Raw genomic sequence first — 22,677 nt, forward strand, 5'->3', positions numbered from 1 at the left:
GGAAAAAGGACGAAAAGTGAATAGTGTCGAAAAACGAAAAATGTAGAAATGACTCGGTCCTCAAAGGAAGTTGTCAATCCAAAGAAAAGAGTCTCGAAAATCACTCCAGAGCACTTGAGATGACCCTAATCGACAAGAAACCAAACTCAGAAGGGAAAAGACAACGGAAAAAATTTATCCGAAAAATCCGGGTCATTACAAAATGTTTGATGGCTTTAAGCAAGTAAAGATCAACATTCCTCTCCTTGATGCCATTAAGCTAATTCCACCTTCTACAAAATTTCTTAAAGATTTGTGTACTCTAAAACGCACTTCTAAGATCAATATTCTTAAAAAGGTGAGGTTAACTGAGCAAGCAAGTGATATCATTCAGCATAATACACCTCCGAAGTTTAAGGATCCGGGTGCTCCGACAATCTCGTGTGTCATTGGAGACAATGAGATAGAAAAGGCCCTCATTGACTTAGGATCAAGTGTAAATCTGATTCCTTACTCAGTGTACTTGCAACTTGGCTTAGGAGAACTTAAATCCACTTCGGTTGTCTTGCAACTTGCGGATAGATCTGTAAAGCAACCTCGTGGTATCATTAAAGATGTACTCATCAAGGTGGATAATTTCTACTTCCCAGTAGACTTTGTGGTTCTAGATACTAAATCAGTCCATAATCCAATAAAACATATTCCTATGATCCTTGGTCGGCCTTTCTTAGCTACAACTAATGCTTCAATTAATTGCCGAACCGGGGTGATGGATATTTCTTTTGGAAATATGAAGGTGAAGCTTAACATCTTTAGTGCTTCTCAACATCCTCAAGGGGAATATGAGTGTTTCTCTCTTGACATCATTAATGAAATGGTTGAAGAATCTCTCCCATTTATTTTAAGTCAAGATCCTCTTGAAACTTGCTTGGGTCATTTTGACTTTGAAAATTATGACATTGATCAATCCATTTGTGAAGTCAACTCTTTGCTTGAAGCCAATGTAATCTCAGACTTTCCCTCTTGGAAAGTGCCAAAGGAACCTCTTCCATTAATTTCTAGCACTCCTCCTGTCCCTCTATTGAAATCTCCACCTCAGCTTGAGTTAAAGCCACTTTTAGTTAATCTCAAGTATGTATTTCTTGGTGTAAACAAAACTCTTCGGGTCATTATTGCATCGGATCTTTCTCAAGACCAAGAAAATAGCATTTTAGTGGTGCTACAAGAGCACAAAGAAGCTATTGGTTGGTCGATGGCTGATTTAAAAGGAATTGACCTTTCCATTTGCATGTACCATATTCTTTTGGAGGAAGAAGCTAAACCTTCCTGAGAGGTGCAGCGTCGGTTGAATCCTAACACGAAAGAGGTTGTCATGAAAAAGGTAATCAAGCTATTAGATGCGGGAATCATCTACCCCATCTTGGATAGCAAGTGGGTAAGTCCCACTCAAGTTGTTCCAAAGAAGTTTGGCCTCACCGTTGTTAAAAATTCAACGGGAGAACTTATGCCACAACATACCACCACTGGTTGGCGTATGTGCATTGATTACAAGAAACTAAACTCTGCAACTAGGAAAGATCATTTTCCACTACCATTCATTGATCAAATCCTAGAAAGGTTAGCTGGCCAGAGTTACTATTATTTTCTTGATGGTTATTCTGGCTATAACCAAGTGGCTGTAGATCCTCAAGATTAAGAGAAGACCACATTCATTTGTCCTTTTGGAACTTTCGCTTATCGTCGCATGCCCTTTGGGTTGTGTAATGCAGTAGCCACTTTTCAGAGATGCATGATTTCCATATTTTCTGATATGGTCGAAAAAATTTTTGAAATATTTATGGATAATTTTTCTGTCTTTGGATCTTCTTTTGACTCTTGTCTTTATAATTTATCACTCGTCCTTCAAAGATGTAAGGATACAAATCTGATTTTAAGTTAGGAAAAGAGTCACTTCATGGTGCAAGAAGGGATTGTCTTGGGACACATTATATCTAAAAGAGGGATTGAGGTCGATAAGGCAAAAGTTAATTAATTCATAGCCTTCCTCCTCCATCTTTAGTAAGACAAATTCGATCCTTTCTTGGTCATGCAGGCTTTTACCGCCGTTTCATCAAGGATTTTAACAAGATATCTAGGCCTTTATGCGATCTTCTTGAAAAGGATACTAATTTCAACTTTGATGAAATATGTTTGGAAGCTTTAAAGAAGCTCCGTTCGCTACTCTCTTCTGCCCCAATCATGAAATCACCTAATTGGTCTCTTCCCTTTGAGATCATGTGTGATGCATCAGATTATGCATTAGCTATTGTTTTGGGCTAGCATGTGGATAAAACTCCTCATGCTATTTAATACGCTAGCAAGACTCTTTCAGATGCTCAAATGAATTATACAACAGCTGAGAAAGAATTACTAGCAATTGTCTATACCTTGTATAAATTCTGTTTATATCTTCTTGGATCCAAGGTCATCGTTTTCATGGATCATGCCACGTTAAGACATCTACTTGCGAAGAAAGAGACCAAACCTTGACTCATTCGTTGGATACTCTTACTCCAAGAAAGGAACTGATAATGTAGTTACAGACCATCTTTCTAGGCTTTTTATTGAGAATACTTCTGATTTTTATCCAGTTCATGACTTCTTTCCGGATTAGCAACTATTCTAGATTTCTTATGAGTCGCCTCCTTAGTTTGCTAACATTATCAACTATCTTGCGGTTGGAAAAATTCCATCAAAATGATCTAAGCAAGAGAAAGACCGGTTCTTCACTCAAATCAAAATTTTCTTCTGGGAAGACCCGGAATTGTTCAAGAATTACCCGGATCAAATAATCCGGAGATGCATTCTTAAATCCGAAGTCCAAAATATCTTGAAATTCTGCCACACTCTTGAATGTGGAGAACATTTCAGTGCCAAAAAGACTTCATCTAAAGTCCTTTAGAGTGGATTTTATTGGCCTTCATTATTCAGGGATGCTTACAACTTTTGCAAGTCTTGCACACGATGTCAAAAGCTTGGGCCACGTCTAAAAGGGACATGATAGCATTGAACTCCATTTTAATTATCGAAATCTTTAATGTCTGGGGAATAGATTTTATGGGACCATTTCCATCTTTATATGATTATTTTTACATTCTCCTAGCAGTGGATTATGTATCTAAATGGATAGAAGCTAAGGCGACCATAACCAATGACCACACTGCAGTGGTCTAGTTCATTCAAAGGAATATATTCAGTCAGTTTGGCACACCTCGAGCACTCTTGAGTGATGGAGGATCTCATTTCTACAATCGCTATCTTCGATCTATTCTCCTTAAATACTCTATCAGTCTTAAGGTTGCCATGCCTTACCATCCTCAATCGAGTGGTCAAGTGGAAGTTTCTAATCGGGAAATCAAGCATATTCTTGAAAAGACGGTTCAACCGGACCGCAAAAATTGGTTATTACGACTGAACGATGCGCTTTGGGCATACCGAACTGCATTTAAGACACCAATTGGCATGTCACCATACCGGATTGTTTACGGTAAGGCATTTCATCTTCCAGTTGAATTAAAGCATCATGCCTTTTGGGCCATAAAGTAGTTTAATTTTAATCTTGATCAGGCCGGCTCTAATAAAAAATTATAGCTCAATAAGCTTGAAGAAATCCGGAATGAGGCTTATAAAAATGCAAAAATCTATAAAGCAAAGACTAAAGCATTCCATGATAAACATATCATTAATAAGTCTTTGCTTCAGGTCAAAAGGTTTGGCTTTTTAATTCTAGATTACAACTTTTCCCAGGGAAGGTCCTTTCTAATCACTTCTCTATTCTCTTATGGTGCAGTTAAGCTGTAAGACCCAAAGAATGGGAATCTTTTTAAGGTCAATGGTCAGCGACTTAAGCTTTACATTGATAACCTAGTCTCGGTTGGATATGTGGATTCCATTATCTTGACGGATCCAATTTATAAGGACTAGAAGGATTCCCATAATGTCTAGCTATCGACGTTAAATTTAGCCCTCAAATGAAGCAATTCTTCTATTTTAACCTTCCTTATTTCCTTGTTACTGTAAACCAAAAATCTCTAGAATTGCCTAGGTAGAAGCTCCACTTTGAAGTTTTCAAGAATACTTTAGATTCTTGTTCCGCTGGTCATCGTGGGTTTTTATAATCATTAAAAGGTTTTGGTAACATTTTTAGGAGTTTTCATACAACAACCCATTAAAGGCACTGGGCACATTCGCGTCCGAACGCAAGATCTCGCATCCGGATGCTAACCCCTGGAGTTCCTGCATCTGAACGCCACTTTCGACGTCCGAACGCTATTACACATACATCAATCCCGAGCATAATTGTTGCTAGAATAACGCCCCGCTACAATTCGCATCCGGACGCCATTCTTCGCATCTGGACACGAAAGCCCATTTAGAGGAACCCGAGCCCAGCCGTGTGTTTATAAATTGCTACCCTCCTTATACAATTGCACTTCCTCCTTTCCATCCTCAAATCGTACGTATCCAACCTTCAAACCCTACCTTACCCACCTTCTCCAATTTGATTTTAATCTTCTCAACTCCATTAATCATCAAATCTTCCTTTTCCATTATCATCAATCCATCAAAGAAGGCAAGATTTCAATCTCCAAATTGAGGTAAGTTCTATCATCTTCCATCTTTCAATTCTTGAATACTCCATAAAGATTAAAACTTCATTTTGTGAGAAATTGATTCTTTTTAAGTAAGGAATGGTTGTATTTTCATTCTAGATCCATGCTTGTTGGATCCAAATAATCTAATCTTCACAAGTGTTCTTTACTTTTTAGTCTTGCACACCACGTGTTCGACAAAAGTTCTGAACCAACTTTATTCACTTAAATGGCTTCTTCTTCTGCTTCTAAGCGCCCTCGTAAATCCAAGGGTTCTTCTGAGGAAACTACTAATCCGGATTGGTCTAAATGGCCCCTTCAATTTAAAACTACATTTGATGTTAGGAATGTCTTTCGTAGACGTACTGATACAGACTGGGCAGTCAAAAACTCAGAAAATGTGGACTGGCATCCATTTTTTGGCCCTGTCATAATGTGGTTCATCCTCGCTTAGTACGTCAGTTTTACCAGAATCTTTCAAAGACCTCAGGAACCAACCAAGTTTTTCATTGAAATTAATGGCACCATGTTTTCGGTTACATTGAAGGATATTGCAGTTGCATGTGGATGTCCAATAAACTCCCTAGTTGATATGGAAGGTCAGCCTTTCTTTGATCCCCTACCGGATATTCTTAATTTATTGGATGACCTAACCGATGTTTTGAAAGAAGTAACATATAGCAATCTCAAAAGTTTATATAGCACCTCACCTAAAAGATCTTTTGTTCCACCTCGGATTTGGTTCATTGAGGTTATACTGGCTACGAATGTTCTTCCAATTGGGAAACCTATAGCAAATAACAGTGTCCTTTTGGATTGTCTCTTTTCAATAGAGAATGAATTTTGGTTTTCAGTTCCCACTTTGATTATGAATCAAATCTTGCAGGGTTACAACAAATTGATTGTCCGCAAAAAGGAAAGCTCTTTGACTTGGTCATTTCCATTTCCTTATCTAATCATGAAGATGATTAAGAACCAAGGGTTGGTGATTCCATGTAATGAGAAATGAGAAACTGCATAGAAGGTTTACAATTTCAAAGATTGGAAGGAACAACTTCTTACTCACACTGGTGCAATCACTGAGTGATCATGCTTATGAAAGAACAGACATTTCACCCTCTATTTTGTGGGGTGAACTGATTTTATCTTTAGTTTTATTTAGTTCATGCTACTTACTTCTGTTTTGTGTGCTTTGAATAATTTTAGGATTTGGGCCGTGTTTGGCAAGATAATTGTGGGTGCACTTTTTGATGTGCATGTATTTTGATTTTCTTTCCCGGTTTTGAATAAAGTATGACATAATACTTTATATTTATATTTTTATATATGTCTATGCTTTTATGATTGGTATATAGTTTTTGTGAACAGATTATCAGGTCCAAGTTTGGGGGAAGAAATTTCACTTTTTCACTACGGCTGGTTGCACTGAAGTTATTGTCTCGCACTCGGTAGCTTCTCTCCTTTTACGTTTCTTTGCATGGTTAATTTCTATACATGTTTGCATACATTAAGGACAATGTATCATTTAAGTTTGGGGGTGTTGAGAGTTAGATATTCACAGGCAAATTGTCATTGTTAAATATGGTTGAATTATTTATTTATAGTTGAATTGGTTTTAAAAAAAAAAAAAAAAATTTGTTTAGGCAAATGATTTTTGACATTGTTGGAATTAAGTTTGGGGGGGAATTTATGTGATTAATACAGCTTGTATACTTATATAGGATATCAATGAATGATTGAAAGTTGTTAGCATAATTGTTTAAGTGAAAAAAGTCCATTGCATGATTTAAATGTCTTATTTTGGAGTCTTTCATCTCTAAGTGACTTCACAATGCACATTGAGCACACCGAAAATTGCATTCCCTTCCTTGTGGTTTTACTTAATTGGCTCCCTAAATTAGTAAGTCAGATGAATGAAATAATCCTTGGCATTGAAAAAAAAAAAAAAAAAATCTGAATAAAACTGCATTCTTTTAACATGTCAACTGATTAAAAAGGAAGACAAGGAAAGAATATAAGATGTATGATTAGTTTGAGTTCGTAGCCTAGTCATTCTGGGTCATTACGCCCTTAGGAGTGTCTTTACACTTAACGCCCTAAGACCATCTGGTTTGGGATTCGTTAGGTCAACGCTTGTTACATGAGGTGGTTAGAGAGCTTAAGGAACTTGGACATTGCACATGGTCATACATAAAATAAAAAATAATAATAATAATAATAAAACATTTAGGGGTTTAAAAGGCTTATTGCATATGCTAAATGCAATCGTCACTTCCACAAAAGAAGAAAAGTCTGTGTTTTAATTTTGTTTTGCTAAGGGACTAGCAAAATGTAAGTTTGGGGGTCTGATAAGCGTCAAATATTGCATATTTAAGCGCCCTTAATTGCATTAGTTAAGACCATTATTTGATTTGTTTATATAGATTAACTACATTTTTATATTTTTGCGTTTTTGCAGGTCTTATTGCTAAAAAGGAATAAAAATGAGGTTTTAAGGGTTTTTGAAACACAAGTCATATCGGGCCTACATTTCAAGTGATTATCAAAGAGAAATGACATGAAGAGGCGACGGATACAACCGGAGTAAAAGAAAGAATTCTATACCAGAGTAGCATGCCTGGCATCCGGACGCCACCTTCCAGTAGCTCGCGTCCGGACGCCAAACCATCAGGGCCTCGCGTCCAGGCGCCAGTCTTCGGACGCAAGACCACGGGTCCCCATTTTAATTAAGTCCGATTTTGTTCTATCTTGAGTGGAAATATGAATTTTAAATGAGAGATTTGTATTTTGAACTCACATAAGGATAAAAGAGGGGGAAAGGCTTGAAGAAAAGGAGTTTTTGTTTTAGTTTTGGTTTTGAAAAAGAGATTGAGGGAGAGAGGATTTTTAGGGTTCTAGAGGCTAAGCTTTGCAATAATGGTGAGAGAGGGGATTATCTTCTCTTCTTTAATCCTGGAGATTGTTGCCATATTCATGAGAGGTTAAATCCCTTTTCTAGGGAGTTTATGTAACTTAGACCAAGTAAACATGTATTGATTTGTATTTCAATTTGGGGATTCTTATTGTATATATTTAGTTTCATAAATTAGAAATATTTACATTGACTTGATGTACTTTACATTGAATTGATGTATGTGATTATCAATTGAATATATATTTGTGTTGATTTGTTATCTTGTCTTAGAAATCACATTGGCACAATATTACACTTGATTTCCTATAGTGACAAGGGGAAAGAATGTGACGGCCCAAGTTTTTCAACCCGGTGCGTCAGTAATGAACCGAAAGATGATCCGATAATGGATCTGAAATGCGGAAGCAAAAGACAAAACAACAGTCTCTAGAGATACAACATGACTCTAAAACACCATTGTGACCCTCAACGAGGTCACGGGACACAAAGGAATCAAATGCGGAAACAACATTTTAAAAACGGACAAGAATGCACCTAGGGGCAAAATCATCATTTCCAGCCTAAAAATGGGTGCCACTGAGCACACGATTGGAAAGACAACGAAAAATCAATGAACTTAGACTCAAAAATCGCTTGATTCGGAGTCCGGATGAAGAAGGTATGGCTTACGGAAGAAGAAGGGGCAAAACGGTCAAAAAGGGGGCAACCAAGAACATCTAACCGGTTAGGAGACCTCCTAACTGGTTAGGAAGCCAAAAATCTCGCCAAAAACACTACCATGCACATGTAACCAGTTACGAAACCCCTCGTAACCGTTTACATGTGAAGGAGGCAGAATGGGCAGCCCAAAAAACCTGGCAGCAGGGGTTTTTCGGGAAAAAATGGAAATTTGAGGGCCAAGATGACATTTTCTGGAAAAACTCAAAGAAGAAACCCCCCTCAAAATTGAGTTTTCTAAGTGAATTAAGAGGAAAATCAAAAAATACATAATGTGAAATGCCCAAAATGCCCTCCCAAGAAAACTAGTCCAGAGGGTCCAAAAAGCTGCTAAATTTAAAAACTGAGAGCTGAACTTCGGATGCAATTTCCGATGCCAAGATGGCATTTTCTGGAAAAACACAAAAAAGAAACCCCCCCGAAATCATATTTTCTAATTAACCATGCAAAGAGCGGAAATTATTTCCCAAAGAAAATTCCCAAAATACCCTTAGGCCAGAAAATGCAACAAAAGTGTAAAATGAGTCCGTAGGAGGCTCATTTCACCAAAGAAAAAGCTTTGTCCGGAAACGACCATGCACGTAAACGTAACTTACCTAGTAAGATGTGCTACAATGGTCCATGGCCCAAAAATATGGCCGATGCAAAATATGACCCCCCAACAGCCAAAATGCCAAAAATGAAGTTTGGAACGAAAACTTGGAATTTAAAATCATGAGATGGTTTCAAAATACCATTTGGCCCTTGGCCACACTTCATACATGATTAATGAGATCCTATGGAAGAATCAAAATAGAATTCCCACACCCAATGCAAACATGGTGAAGCAAAAACTCAATATTTTTTTCAATACATTCATAAAATTCCATGAAGTCAAAAATTACGTAGGATACAAATTACATGTCATTGGCCTCCGGCCTCATCTCATACATGTCAAATACATTGTAAAGAGTGTACTCATGTACACATTATATATAAGGAATCAAATGTACACATGTTGACATATAAGACTACAATTGGCTTTCCAAGCCAACCTTCACCAAAAATGGAAGTCTCCAAGTCCGCAAACCGTCCAAGCATAATGAAGACCTCAACTTTAATTTTTGTACCTGAAATATGCCCCAGTATCGTAGGGGTGAGTAACATAAAGCTACTCGTAGGAAATGAGCATGCATCGACCTATGTTTTACAAGTTTGCATGATTTAATCATTGTGGTTCATTCCACCTAATGTCTATGTCAAAGGTGAGACTCAAGGAGCATCCTAACTACCTAAGATCATTTCTAGCATCAATCACCTCATTCATGCAATTTTAGCAACATAGGTTCATGCTTACACAAAGCAACAACATAGGAGCATGCTTACACAAAGCAACAACATATAGATTCTTAAGGTAATCAACTTGAAATCTAAAATGCAACATCAACTAAATATAACAATTTAGCATAATTAGAATATCTAATACCACACATCAAGATATAGATTCTCTAGGTTATCAACTAGAAATCTAAAAGTGTGAAATCAACTAAATATATCAATTTAGTATAGATGTACTTAACAACATCAAAATCGCCAATAGCCAAAACCACAAGTTAACAAGGTAAACATGATTGTCAACTTGGAATTGAATGCGAAAACAAACAGTGGAATACTTGGACATCACGCTCGGAATTCTACCGAGACCTCAATGGTTATTCCAGGCACTAACCCGCAGGGAAGACCACCTTAAGTGTGCACTATCTCGATGACTTAGAGGACTCCCGTCCCTGTACTAGAGCCAAACCCTAACCATCTCAACTCAACAATGTTCCAAGATTCCAAAATAAGCCAAATAAGTTCATAACTTATACATATTACTACTCAATAGTAACAAGTTAGCAATATAACTCTCAATTGTGCATAATAAGCATTTCATATCCATAATGCTACGAAATCACAAGCCAACAATATATTCATATAGAAACATGCTCTCATGAATATAAATTTAACAACAATGCCCTTCAATGCATATAACACAATCAAGTGAATACTTCACAAGTCTAAATCCATGCTCTTAAAATAGAAACAACTTCTAAAACATGATTAGATCCATGGATGCACAAGATAGAATTTAATTACATCAAAGTAATTAAACTCTCTAGATTTCAAATCATTTCCAATTGGCCCCAATTTAATATATGTTAATAGACATATCATGGTCATTACATATGTTCACAAACAAGCTTAATTAGGCCCATGAAACCACCAAAATAGATTTTAATTAATACCCTTAATTAAAGTCTCTAGATTTCCAAACTCAACCAAATGCTCTCAAGTTAAAGTATGTTAACACACATGCCAAAACTTAATTTAGAAGCATAATACAACTCAATTCCATGGAAGGTATGGCCATGAACTTAAATCTTTCACAAAAGATAATTATTAATTAAAAAGAGCAATTCTTATTTAATTAATCCAATTTTAATATATGTTAACCAACATATTAAAACAAGATTTTCTACCATGCCACAATTCAAAACAAAGTTATATATCATCATGAATTTTAAATCTTACGCAAAGAATTAAAAATTACTAACTTTCTAGATTTGATACAAGGCACATATATAAGTTGTATAATCATGCTAAACACTCAATACAACACACACAAAAGCCTAAAACATTCCCTACCTCCATTTGAGATGAAATCTCAAATCCCCACCAAAATAAATCGGCTACGAATTTGACGAAACTTCTAGGTTTTGTCGGGGACAACACCACGAACATGAATCCCAAGGAAGCCCCATCAAAATCACAACTTGACTTCAAACCCAAACTCAAGAAATGGCCAAAATGAGATTCCAATCGGTTGGAATCGTAGGCCTCGCTGAGGGGAACAATAAACACAAAGGCATCACCACTATTTTATGAAGGGAAGAAGTCCAAAAGAGGAGAAAGAAGATGGCAGCCATGGATGGAGCTTGGACCAGCCATGAGAGAGGAGAGAGAGAGCAAAAATCTGATTTTTCACTTAATTACCTCCTATTTATAGAAAAACTCAAAAAGTGCCCCGAACGGGCCCCGCCGGGTCCGGAAAAGTGAAATTCATGTAGATGCACTCAATTGGCAAAACTCTGTGAACAAAAAAGATTCCAAATGAGAAAATATGAATAACGGAAGAAACGGCGTCAAAAACTGAGTCCCGAGCAGAGAGTTATGCCCAAAGCAAGTTTGGAGCAAACCGGGGCCGGAAACCCTGAAACTGGAAAACATCGTCTAGGAAGAAATTCTAAGAGTCCACAACTCGATGAAATGTGAAAATGAATCCCGTACGAGGATCCAGGCTCAAAACAAGGCATTGAGCAATAACTTTCATTAATTGCACAATGACCCCTCCAAAAAGTGAAAACTGTGAAACTGCCCCAGAATGAAAATATCTTCCAAAAGATATTTTCTTAGATACCCCTGAAATAAAATATCTTCAAAAGATATTTATGAAAAACACCCCAAGAAAAGAGAAAGTTTTCAAAGAACTTTACATTTATGGCCCTATGGACACCGGGAGGAACCAGAGTACTTTCTCACGAAAGTAAAGATACGTATCTCATAGAAATCATTAAGAATGAAGATACGCGAAGTCAGAAACCAACTCCAAACACAAGAAGTGTGGTTACGCAAATAGAGTGACAAACGAGGAATAGACGAAATAGGGAAAAAGACAAAATAGGGAAAAGACAAAAAGTGAATAGTGTCGAAAAATGAAAAGTGCGGAACTGACTCGGTCCTCAAAGGAAGTTGTCAACCCACAGAAAAGAGTCTCGGAAATCACTCCAAAGCACTTGAGACGACACTAATCAACAAGAAACCAAACTCAGTAAGGAAAAGACAACGGAAAAAATTTATCCGAAAAATCCGGGTCATTACAAAGAATTTATAGAATGGTTATATTAGCATGTAATTGAGTATTTATATAGGTTATGCTTAAGGAAGATGGACCATGCTACACCTTTAGATTAATGTAATTAGGTAGATGGTCCATACCAACTGAAGATAGTCTATGATATTTAATTGATTTCATGTGCTGCAACATACCATTGAAGGACCATGATAGGCCATGCCTAGGGAAGATAATTCATACCACAACCTAGTTTAGGTAGATGAACCATGCTAACCAAATATGGGTTATGCTTTGTCCTGAAATGTATGATCTTCTTGATGATGTTGTGGTAGTTTTATACTTCTACACATCATTTTATATATATAATTGTCTATCCCCAAGTTGAGTGCAATTTAACATGTTTATGAGGTCAAGATGAAGTCAATTCCCTAGCCTTCTCTTTATAAGTTCAATCCATTCTATTCACATTATTTATTGTTTTATGAAATTTAAATTCGTAGGTTAAGTGACAAACCAATCGATTTATCATCTCTATTATCAAATTAGGAGGTAGTTTTACAATTCTGTTTACCATAAACTAGCAATCCTTGTGGTTCAACAACCCTCTACTATAGCATTAATCTACAATGATGAATGTGCTATTGTTATAAGTGGTATTTTTAAGTGGTACACATTTGTTCGCATCAGCATCAATGATAATAGGGGCCTCATCAACCGCTTGTCGCTCTTCTCGAAGGCTTATAATACAACATTTTCTCTGAAGCATTCTTGCGTTAGTCTCCTCAATAAAAGCTTTGTGTTCCTCGATCTGAGCACTTCAACATTCAATTTCTTTCTCATCATTAATAAGAGTTTCTTGAAGTGATTGAACACACTCCATGTCTGCATTATTCAAGGCAAGAACCTCACTAAGGCGAGAATCAACATCGTTCAGACGTTGAGTGCGTGTCTCTTCAGTTAAGGTATAAGCATATTCAGATTGAATTTGATTATATTTTTCAGCACTCTGAAGGTATGCATCAACCCTTTCTCGAAATTTGGAACAGTCCACAGAAAACAGAGAGAATCCGTGAAAGAGTTCTTCAAGCTTTGGCCTGAGCGATGAAATCTTCAAAAGCGGGGTATTTGCTATTGCATTTTTTATTTTGTCCTCAAATAGCATAACCGCCATGTATTTAGTTTCAGAAATCACACTTTTTGCATCCAGTGTAATAGCTTCAAAGGGTGCAGCTTGATATAATGACTGAACATTCCCAAGGGGTTATTTTTTGGCTAATGATTCAACACCCGCTTTAAATGTCTCACCAACCCTTAGTGGTGGCTGACTTGGAACCTCCTGCTCCATTGACAAGGCTAGAGGATGGGACTGTCTCTCGTCCGACACTACATTCTGAATAGAATGATTCGCCTCATCAAGGATGATCGCACTATTTCCTCTTCGAGTCGCTAACTCCCAAGAAGAAGGTCCATCAACAGATTCCTCTCTACAAAAAATCGTTAATAAGGATAAGGTCTTCTCCAAGAAAGCCTGTGTTGTCTTTTGTCTAAAAAATAAAATAAAATAAAAGAGGAAGACAATAAATAATAAGGAAAAAAATAATAATAATTAAGACAAAGAAAAAAATAATAATAAATAAAAGTTACTTGTATAAGTTATGAACTACTGGGTACCTCATCAAACAAACAATCTATATTATGATAAACTACGATAGGGTCATGAGCGACGACATCTTCTATCTTGTCCCCCACATGTTTCCAGTTGCGATCTGCATTATCATCTTCCTTGTCCTCGTCTGAATCAACTATTAACTGACGTCGAGGATGAGTTTTTACTGATGACAGAAGTTCTTTGGTCACCTCCAAAAAATTCCCAGAGCTTTCATCTCTCAATGCTAGTGTAGATGGAAAATTTGACTTGAGCTGCTAATAATGACTTTTCTAACCTTGGCTGGCTACTTTTCAGTAGAAATTGCGCGTTTAATCTGTCCTGAGGAAGCTCACTTTTCTGCAAATGGGTCCCCATGCACACGAGACCACCATTTAACATAATTTTCGGTAGCTAAAAATTTCTGAAAGCTTGATTTTGATGGAACTAACATTTTAGACTGCGTGCGAAATCGTGTGGACAATTTCCAATATTTTGAAATCACTTCTAAGGTACTACTGCGGATATCTTCTTTTAGCTTCCCAGGAACATCCTGGTGATACCTAAATTGTCTGCTGAACCTATGAGGACTATAAGGCTCGATAATGAAACGGTTCCCATGGCGTAACGTCAAGTACTTGAATGAAAGGTAGCAGCCATACACTCGAATTCTGAAAGACTTAAATTCCCATCATCAATTAGAAGCTTTCTTTGGGGAAACTGTTTGGATAAGCGAGATAAGTCAACACCTTTACAGAATCTAAACAAATTTTGTGCCTCTAACTCCTCAAAATGCGTCGCTGACCCTTCCTCTGAATAAATGGTCATTCGAGGTGAGAAATTGGAATTTGGAGCAAAGAAGTGGGTCTTGAAGTATTCAACTATCCACCCGTACACATAATGTATCGGAAATACAGCATTAAAATTCCCAGGTTCAGGCGAAGAAACCATATCATTCAAACCCCTATAGATACTGGCAAGAACTAGAACCGAAAAACAAAACTTGTTCCCCTTCCACCATCACGCTGGTAACATTAAATACCCTAGGCCGAATCATATTATTGGGATTAGCAGGTAAAACAAATTTGTATAGCCAACAAGCCAAAAATGCAGTTAAATGAGTCTTTTCTTTTACCTCTTGTTCCACCCCAAGACTATTAAAAACCTCATCCTCTCGAGTTGAAAGAGCTCTAGATGTTGTAATCACTCCAGAAGGGTTGTAAGTCTCTTTTGGACGTTGAGTTTTGTTCCTCACTACCCTTCTCGGAGGTATCTTCTTATGCCTTATGGCACCTTTAAACCAATAATTCACCCAATCAGATATTTTTACTGCACGATCCACTTTACATTTTTTGCAGAGCCTATCAAAGGCTAGGAATAAATATTGGCAACTGAAAGGGAGTAATAAAGTTCCATCTTCTCTTACAATAGATAGTTCTACTGCATCAAGGACAACCTCATCATAAAACTTTTCACCAAAAGGGAGACCACCCAACACACGTAAATCTTGAAGGGAAATGGAAAGTTCTTCAACTGAACAATGGAGGGTATTGGTCGAAGGGTACCAAGACTCAAGGAAAGCTTTGAACACGGGTCCGTAGCGATCATATGAGAACAATGAGGCAAATCTGGCGTCAAATAATGCTATCCCCTTTTTAACGAAATTATTATGGCAACCCAGGATGTCCTCTGTCCACTCAAAATATCCTTCAGCATATGACAACTTTGCTAAAACTTTCAAAGCATTACTCCACTCTACCTCATTAGCATACACTTTATGTCCCAAAAGTGCAAATTGTTTTGGTTTATTGGCCTTTTTATAGAGTGCTGAATCCAATATCAATGCCTCTGAGCTGGATATACTCTCATTATTCTCAATTAATCTGAGGTTGGTGAGCTTGCATGAAGATACCCTTGACCATTGGGATAGGAAATATTGAGCATCCGACGATGACCTTGGCAAATACAAAGAGGAATTGCCGATAAATGTTGTACCCACATCTACTGTTGTTCCTTTTTCTTGGGGGTCACCTTCCCTTTCAATGATGGTTAGGGTTCTCTTCTTGAAGCATTTAAAAAGCACTATGGTTGATGCACTAGAGTTAAGAAGCCGATAGCTGAAAATACAAGAGATGTGACATTGGTGTTATATATATATATACACACACACAAATAAAAATACAATCATGACTCATCAAAAGAAATAAGCGATACTATGATGGTTACAAAATCAAATGATGGGTATTAAAATCAACGAAATAATGTCCAACAAAGCTAATGGGTGTTTAAAAAAAAATGCCCTTAAGAGCTGATGATTACAAAATCAAATAATGGGTATTAAAATCAAAGAAACAATGCCCGACAAAGCTGATGGGTATTAAAAAAAATGCCCTTGAGAGCTGATGATTACAAAATCAAATGATGGGTATTAAAATCAAAGAAACAATGCCCGACAGAGCTGATGGGTTTCAAAATATATATATATATATATATATATATATATATATATATATATATATAATAAAAAATAAAAAAAAATAAAAAAATTTTGCTCTTGTGAGCTGATGGTTATAAAATCAAATGATGGGTATTCAAATCAAAAAAACAGTACCCGACAAAGCTGATGGGTATTAAAAAAAAAAAAATTGCCCTTAAGAGATGATGGTTACAAAATAAAATGATGGGTATTAAAATCAAAGAAACAGTACCCGACAGAGCTGCTGGGTATTAAAAAAATTAACAATAAATAAAAATTGTGCCCTTGAGAGCTAATGGGTATAAAACAAATTGTCCAAAAAGGTTGACGGGTATGAAATCAAAAGATGGTGGAATTTCTTATGGAGAAGACAGATTATGGTCTAATTTGCATTAATAAAGAGCATGCTGATTCAAAGCCACCATTCAAGGGAATCAAACTGAGATGTCAAAACTTCAAGAACTTTGGCATACATATATGCGCATTGAAGATCAAACAGAATCAAACAGTAATATATACATAGTGAGAGAGAGATTGGCGTAACTTTGTTGATGCTACCCAAAGACGTCAACAAAACTCTGAAACCGATCCTATCCGGTCAACTACTTCTCCAGTACCAAAATGTGAATTGTGGTGGACATTAGAAATAAAATCAAAACGGGTACCATGGCAGGCCTGAAAAGTTAAGGGGGAAAAAAATGCCACAAGAACAATTACAATGACGTACCTATTACTGATTAGTGGGCATCAATACGACCAGCCATTTCTTCAGCACTAAAGTATGAGCTGTAACATTTAAGATCAAAAGTCAAAATGGTAAAACCATGACAAACAATGAAAAAAAAAAATTAATTAAATTTGCAAAAATGGCGATGTGTTGCATTTCTAATAGGCCTATAGCACAGGTGGATGATGATGAGTTTTAACAGGGTAATGTTCTACTCCATTAGCATCTGGTTTGCACTATGAAATGCTTTCTTGTGGTGGTGCAGCAATTTTCTTAACAAAAAAATTCCACAAGGATTTTTTGGTTTTATTAGATTGAACCTGTCATCAACCACAACACTTGCTTTTACTTCTATATTATGCAATTTGTTCCTCCTTTTGGTGTTTGTAATTACTGTCAAGCTATTTTGGATTTTATTCTAAACACTATGCATCTAGCCCTTGATTCATTCATCATCTCGAACCAACTCAATAAGAACTCCCTTTCTGCTGAAGTAAAAAAAAAAAAATATATATATATATATATATATATATAAATACTTTGGTACTATGAAAATGGGTTTGTTTTAAACTTTGGTAATGGCCATGGAGAAAGAGAAAAAGGAAGAGGAAGGCAAAGAAGAAAGTGAGAGAAGGCAGCTAAAGGCATCAGCAATGGTATGGAAAATGAGGATCATAATGACACTGTCCAGATGTGGAAGATGTGGAAGAAAAGAAGAAAAACATTACTTTGAACATTTGGTAGAACAACACATGTCAGACCCACTAAAAATGACATTGTCCATGCGATTGGTGTTGATTATGCCCCTTTGTGTAAAAGTTAAGATAAACACAATATGCAGAGATCAAAATGGGTTTGATATATATCACAATTGTCTATTTAGAATATCTAAATGAGAAATGGGAAGAAAAAAAAAATGAATTGAAAAAAAAAAGAGGGTCTTAGTTACCTGCGCGCTGCACTAGTTCAGCGTAGATAGTCTTGCCCGTTTGGCTTCTTTGACACAACTAAAAAGAAAACTCCATTCTTGCAGAAGTAAAAAAATTCTAAATGAGAGATAGGATACATTAGACATGGATGACGTGAAAGACTTGCAATTTTATATATAAATATATAGACATGATGAACGCTGAAAAGTGCGCATTTAAACCCCTAAAGCTTAAGTATTCTAAAACCTTTATCTATCTTATTTTCCCGCTTTAGATTGATTTCGTATTATTTTCATTTTCAGGTACTTATCCCCAAAATAAGCTAACTCAGCTAAATAAGAACATAAATGAAGCAATCTTGAGATCAATCAAAGAAAGGACCAAAGTGAGAGCAAAAGGAAGCAAGTGATGGAAATTCAGCATATATTCGATCTCACAATATATTCGATCGATCTCACAATATATTCGATCGATCGAAAGTTCATCGATCTCAGCATTCCAAGATGGATCCAAGCTCTCTTGTCCTTCTCCAAGAACCCACAAAGTTCGATCGATCCAACTTTCTTCCGATTAATCGAAAAGATTCCATCTTATCCACTTATACCACCCTACCTACCACATTTATCTTTTTCCCAAAAATATCTTCAAAATATCTCAGATTTGTTTTTATCCAAAAAGGTGCCGCCATAGAGGATTGATCCAGCTTCAATTCGATAGATCTCAGCCATGTTCGATCGATCCCACCACAAGTTTGATCGATCGAACTTCCCAAATCCTGAGAAAATCCAAATTTCAGCTCATTAAAAGTTGTCTCATATCCAATTATTGGAGGAATATTGGTGTACGAGCACAACTCATTTGGGGTGATATTTGATCTACCTATATAAGGAATATGAGCCACTTTTTGAGAAAGACTTTTTAGACACTTGAAAGGCATAATATTGATATTCTTAGTGAAGAAGAAAAGAAAGGAAGAGGCTAGAGACATAAGCTTGGAGTTCTTCCATCAACCAAGAAGATGAGCAATCTCTACCATGGAGTTAGCCCTTGAGAGTTGGAGGACACCATCCATGAGTGGCTAGACATCTTCTTGGGCTAGAGTTAGCCCTAAGCATGCTTTCTACATCTTGATTTATGTATTTTTGAGGGGATTTGTATTATGATACATGTTTTGACAGTTTTATATATATATATCTTGTTTATTCAATGATTTATATGGTTTAATGCTTCCAATTGATCATTTCATTCTATCCATATGTCTATATATGCTAGAATAGATGTTCATGTGTTTGTCTCTATTTCTTCTGTTATTGATGCATGTCTATGTGTATTAATGCTATAGATCTAGAGATTGTCAAGACATAGTGCTTAGTAGAATGTTCTTGTGATTTATTTGATGGTTCATACTCATTTCTTGATGGATTGTACCTCTTCCTTAGTTTAATTTCATGTCATTAGCTTAATTGTAGTGTAGTTGTAGTTTAGATGTTAAATGGGAGAACAATCCATGCTTGTTGTTTGATGTTCCATACTTATGAAAGCAAGTAGCACATATCTCTAACCTTGTGATGTGTTTCGATTGTGAGCTTAAAAAAAGGATTAATGGCTTACTTTGATATATTGTGCTATCCACCATGTTGCTTAGACAATGTATGCTTAATTTGCCATCCATGCTTGTTGAAACAACCACACACACACACACTTTGTTGCAATATATGTTTTCCCCCTCATTAATCATTCATTAAGGGTATAGAAAAGCTATACTTAGTGGTGATCTCTAAACCCCAAGATCTCTCTCTCTTATTTTCTCTCATTTACATTTAATTGCCTACTTTAGTTTAAATTGCATCTTAGTGTAATTCAACCACCAACCAATCTTTTGATCATTCGACCTACTAACCCTAATCTAGATTCCTTAACCTTGTATGACCCACCAATCCCTTGGGACGATCCCTACTTGCCCTAGCTATATTTTTAGTGAAAGGTAGTAGTGGCAATTTCTAAATGTAAAATTTGGCCACATTCATTATAGCTCTACACTACTATCTTTTAGTGCACAAACTTTAGGTCGGGGTGTGACAACCACCAAGTTTTTGGCGCCATTGCCGAGGATTGATTGAAGGCAACGTCGTATTTGTGGAATCAATTAGGAATTAGTACTCTTTTGATCGTGTCTTTACTTTGTTTTCATTTTGGTTACTTATTGTGTTGGTTCTTGTTTGACTAGGAGCATTGGGCTAGGAAGGTGAGCAAAGGAGCATCCAAGCAAGGAGCTAAGCAAAGCAAAGGAAAAAGACAAAATTCCAAAAATTTGCAAGGCTAAAAATTGAAAATAAAGTGAAGTGCTAAAGGACCCTTTGTGAGCTCTTTCTTAACTCAATCTCTAGTTAAATCGTCGGCCCGCGTGGAGACTTATATTTCAATTCTTAGATAAATCGTGAGCTCACGTGGAGGCAATTTACTTTTCTTGCATATTGTTGATAGCATGGGAGTATGGGAACATTGTATGTGGAGTAAGTTTGTTGATTGTTGATTTGTTGTGAAGGTGAAATGTTTGTCATTATTGCTTGTTGTGTTGCATTGTGCATGCATGGTCGTATATCGTTAAGACCCACTCTTGTCCCTCTAAATTTTCATCTTGAATCCGTTGTTCGAAACCCTAGGGAAAGTGGAAGTTCTAGTCAATCCATTTCATCAATGGAATGACCTAATGAGGACCATGTGGAGGACCTCGGTCACATAGACCAACAAGGTATCCTCCACCCCAATGTCCATCATGATAACATGCAAGTACCATTAGGCATGCCGAGGCCATTCGTTCATCCACCACAACAACCAAGCCAAGTTCCATTGGGAATGCCAAGGCCAATCTATGCTCCACCACCTCTCATCATTCAAGGCAATCAAGGTACCCATGTTGCACCTCCAATTGCTAATCCTCCCCTTGCTTTAAAAGATCACTATGTGCCTAATGAATACAATGCACCCACATGCATTCAATTGCCACCATTTAGAGCACACCACTATGAGATCAAACAACAAACCATTCAAATGCTTGCTAACTATCATGGACTTCCAAGTGAAAAACCTTACAAGCATTTGGATGAGTTTCTTAAAGTATGTTCCACCATTAGATACACGGACATGCCTGAAAAGGTTTTAAGGCGAAAACTTTTTCCATTTACCCTTAAAGACAAGGCAAAATATTGGTTTAACAATCTTAGACCTTTTTCAATAACTTCTTGGGCAGAAATTCAACAAGAGTTCTTGAAGAAGTACTATCCGGTTTTTAAGACCAATGCCATGAGAACCTCAATTCGAGAGTTTTCACACGGGGATGGGGAAACGTTCCATGAGGCATGGGAAAGATTCAATGAATTGCTTAAGAAGTGTCCACATCATGACATGACCAAATGGTAATTAGTTCAATATTTCTTCAAGAGCTTAACGGACAATTACAACGGCATAGTTGATGCTTCTATGGGTGGCTCTTACATTGATAGGAATGAGGATGACGTGTGGCGTCTTTATGAGAGTATGAATGAGAATTCTTTGCATCGAACTTTATCTTCTAAGAATGGTAGGAATTCAAGTGGAAAGAAGAGTGTTGGCTTACATTAAGTCGACCATTCCAATGAAATACCCGCCGAGATGAAATCCTTATCTCAAAGGTTTGATCAATTCTTGATCAACCAAAACTCGGCAAATCAAGTATCTTTCATCCCTAACCATTCCCATCATGCATCCAATGAGAAATGTATGACTTGTTCAAGTGTTTTACATTCTACTTCCAATTGTCCCCATGGACATGTGCAAAATGAGCATCATGAACAAGTCAATGCAGCTTTTGTTAATCAAGGGAACAACCCTTATGGCAATCATTATAATCCTAGTTGGAAGAATCACCCGAATTTCTCTTGGAAAAACCAAGGGGAAGGCTCAAACCCTCCCCAAGGTGGTTTCCAAGGGAAGTATGTTCCACCTTCGATGCAAAGCCAGGGTTCCCAAGGATATAGACCATTTCAATCACAAGGAAACCAATTCTCTAATTCTCATTTTCCTAATCAACCATCATATTCTCAAGGAAATGCTAGGAGTCCCGCTTTTGAAGAGAAAATTTTGACCGCTCTAAGCACTCTAGAGGCGAATACTCAATTGCTTTATTCCTATTCGCAATCCATTGCTAAGCTAGAAACCCAAATAGGGCAAATAGCTAGTACTTTGAATGCTAGAGAGAAAGGAAAAATGTCTTTGAATGCCCCACAAAAGCAACAATATGTTGTGGAGACTCATTCCTCACCGGAAGGTCACACAATAGAGCATGTCAATGCGGTGACAACCTTAAGAAATGGGAAGATTGTGGACAACCAAGTGGGTATGTCCAATCAAGAGAGTGAACCGATGCAACCATAAGTTAACACCCGTCCCGTTTCACATCCTATTCCTCCTTCATTGCATATGCATGATTTTTCAGATGAGAATATCTTGAAAAGTGATTTGAAAAGTGATTTTGAAAAGAAAAATGTGCAAAATGATTTCAAAACTTCTTCTGTTGAAGAGACTTCTAAGAAAATGTCTGAAAAGGTTTTTGAGCCAAGAGCTCCATTCCCAGATGCCTTAAAAGGATCCATTTCAATTGACAAGTAAAAGGCCAAAACAAATGAAATTATGGATGTGTTTAGGCAAGTGAAAGTCAATCTTCCACTTTCGGATGTAATCAAGCAAATTCCAGCTTATTGTCACGATCCGATTCCTAACGACGCCATGAGCATAGAAGATACGCAT

General features: G+C 36.9%; 1 pseudogene; it reads right to left on the minus strand.

Annotated features, from left to right (window-relative positions):
- Positions 1 to 21,200: 21,200 nt before the first annotated feature.
- On the minus strand, positions 21,201 to 21,299 carry LOC132275561 (small nucleolar RNA R71; annotated as a pseudogene).
- Positions 21,300 to 22,677: the final 1,378 nt, after the last annotated feature.

Source organism: Cornus florida, unplaced genomic scaffold (assembly GCF_030987335.1).
Source record: "Cornus florida cultivar Cherokee Brave unplaced genomic scaffold, ASM3098733v1 CherokeeBrave_3.0.0_Hap2_Chr09, whole genome shotgun sequence".
In the NCBI taxonomy this organism is placed as follows: Eukaryota; Viridiplantae; Streptophyta; class Magnoliopsida; order Cornales; family Cornaceae; genus Cornus; species Cornus florida.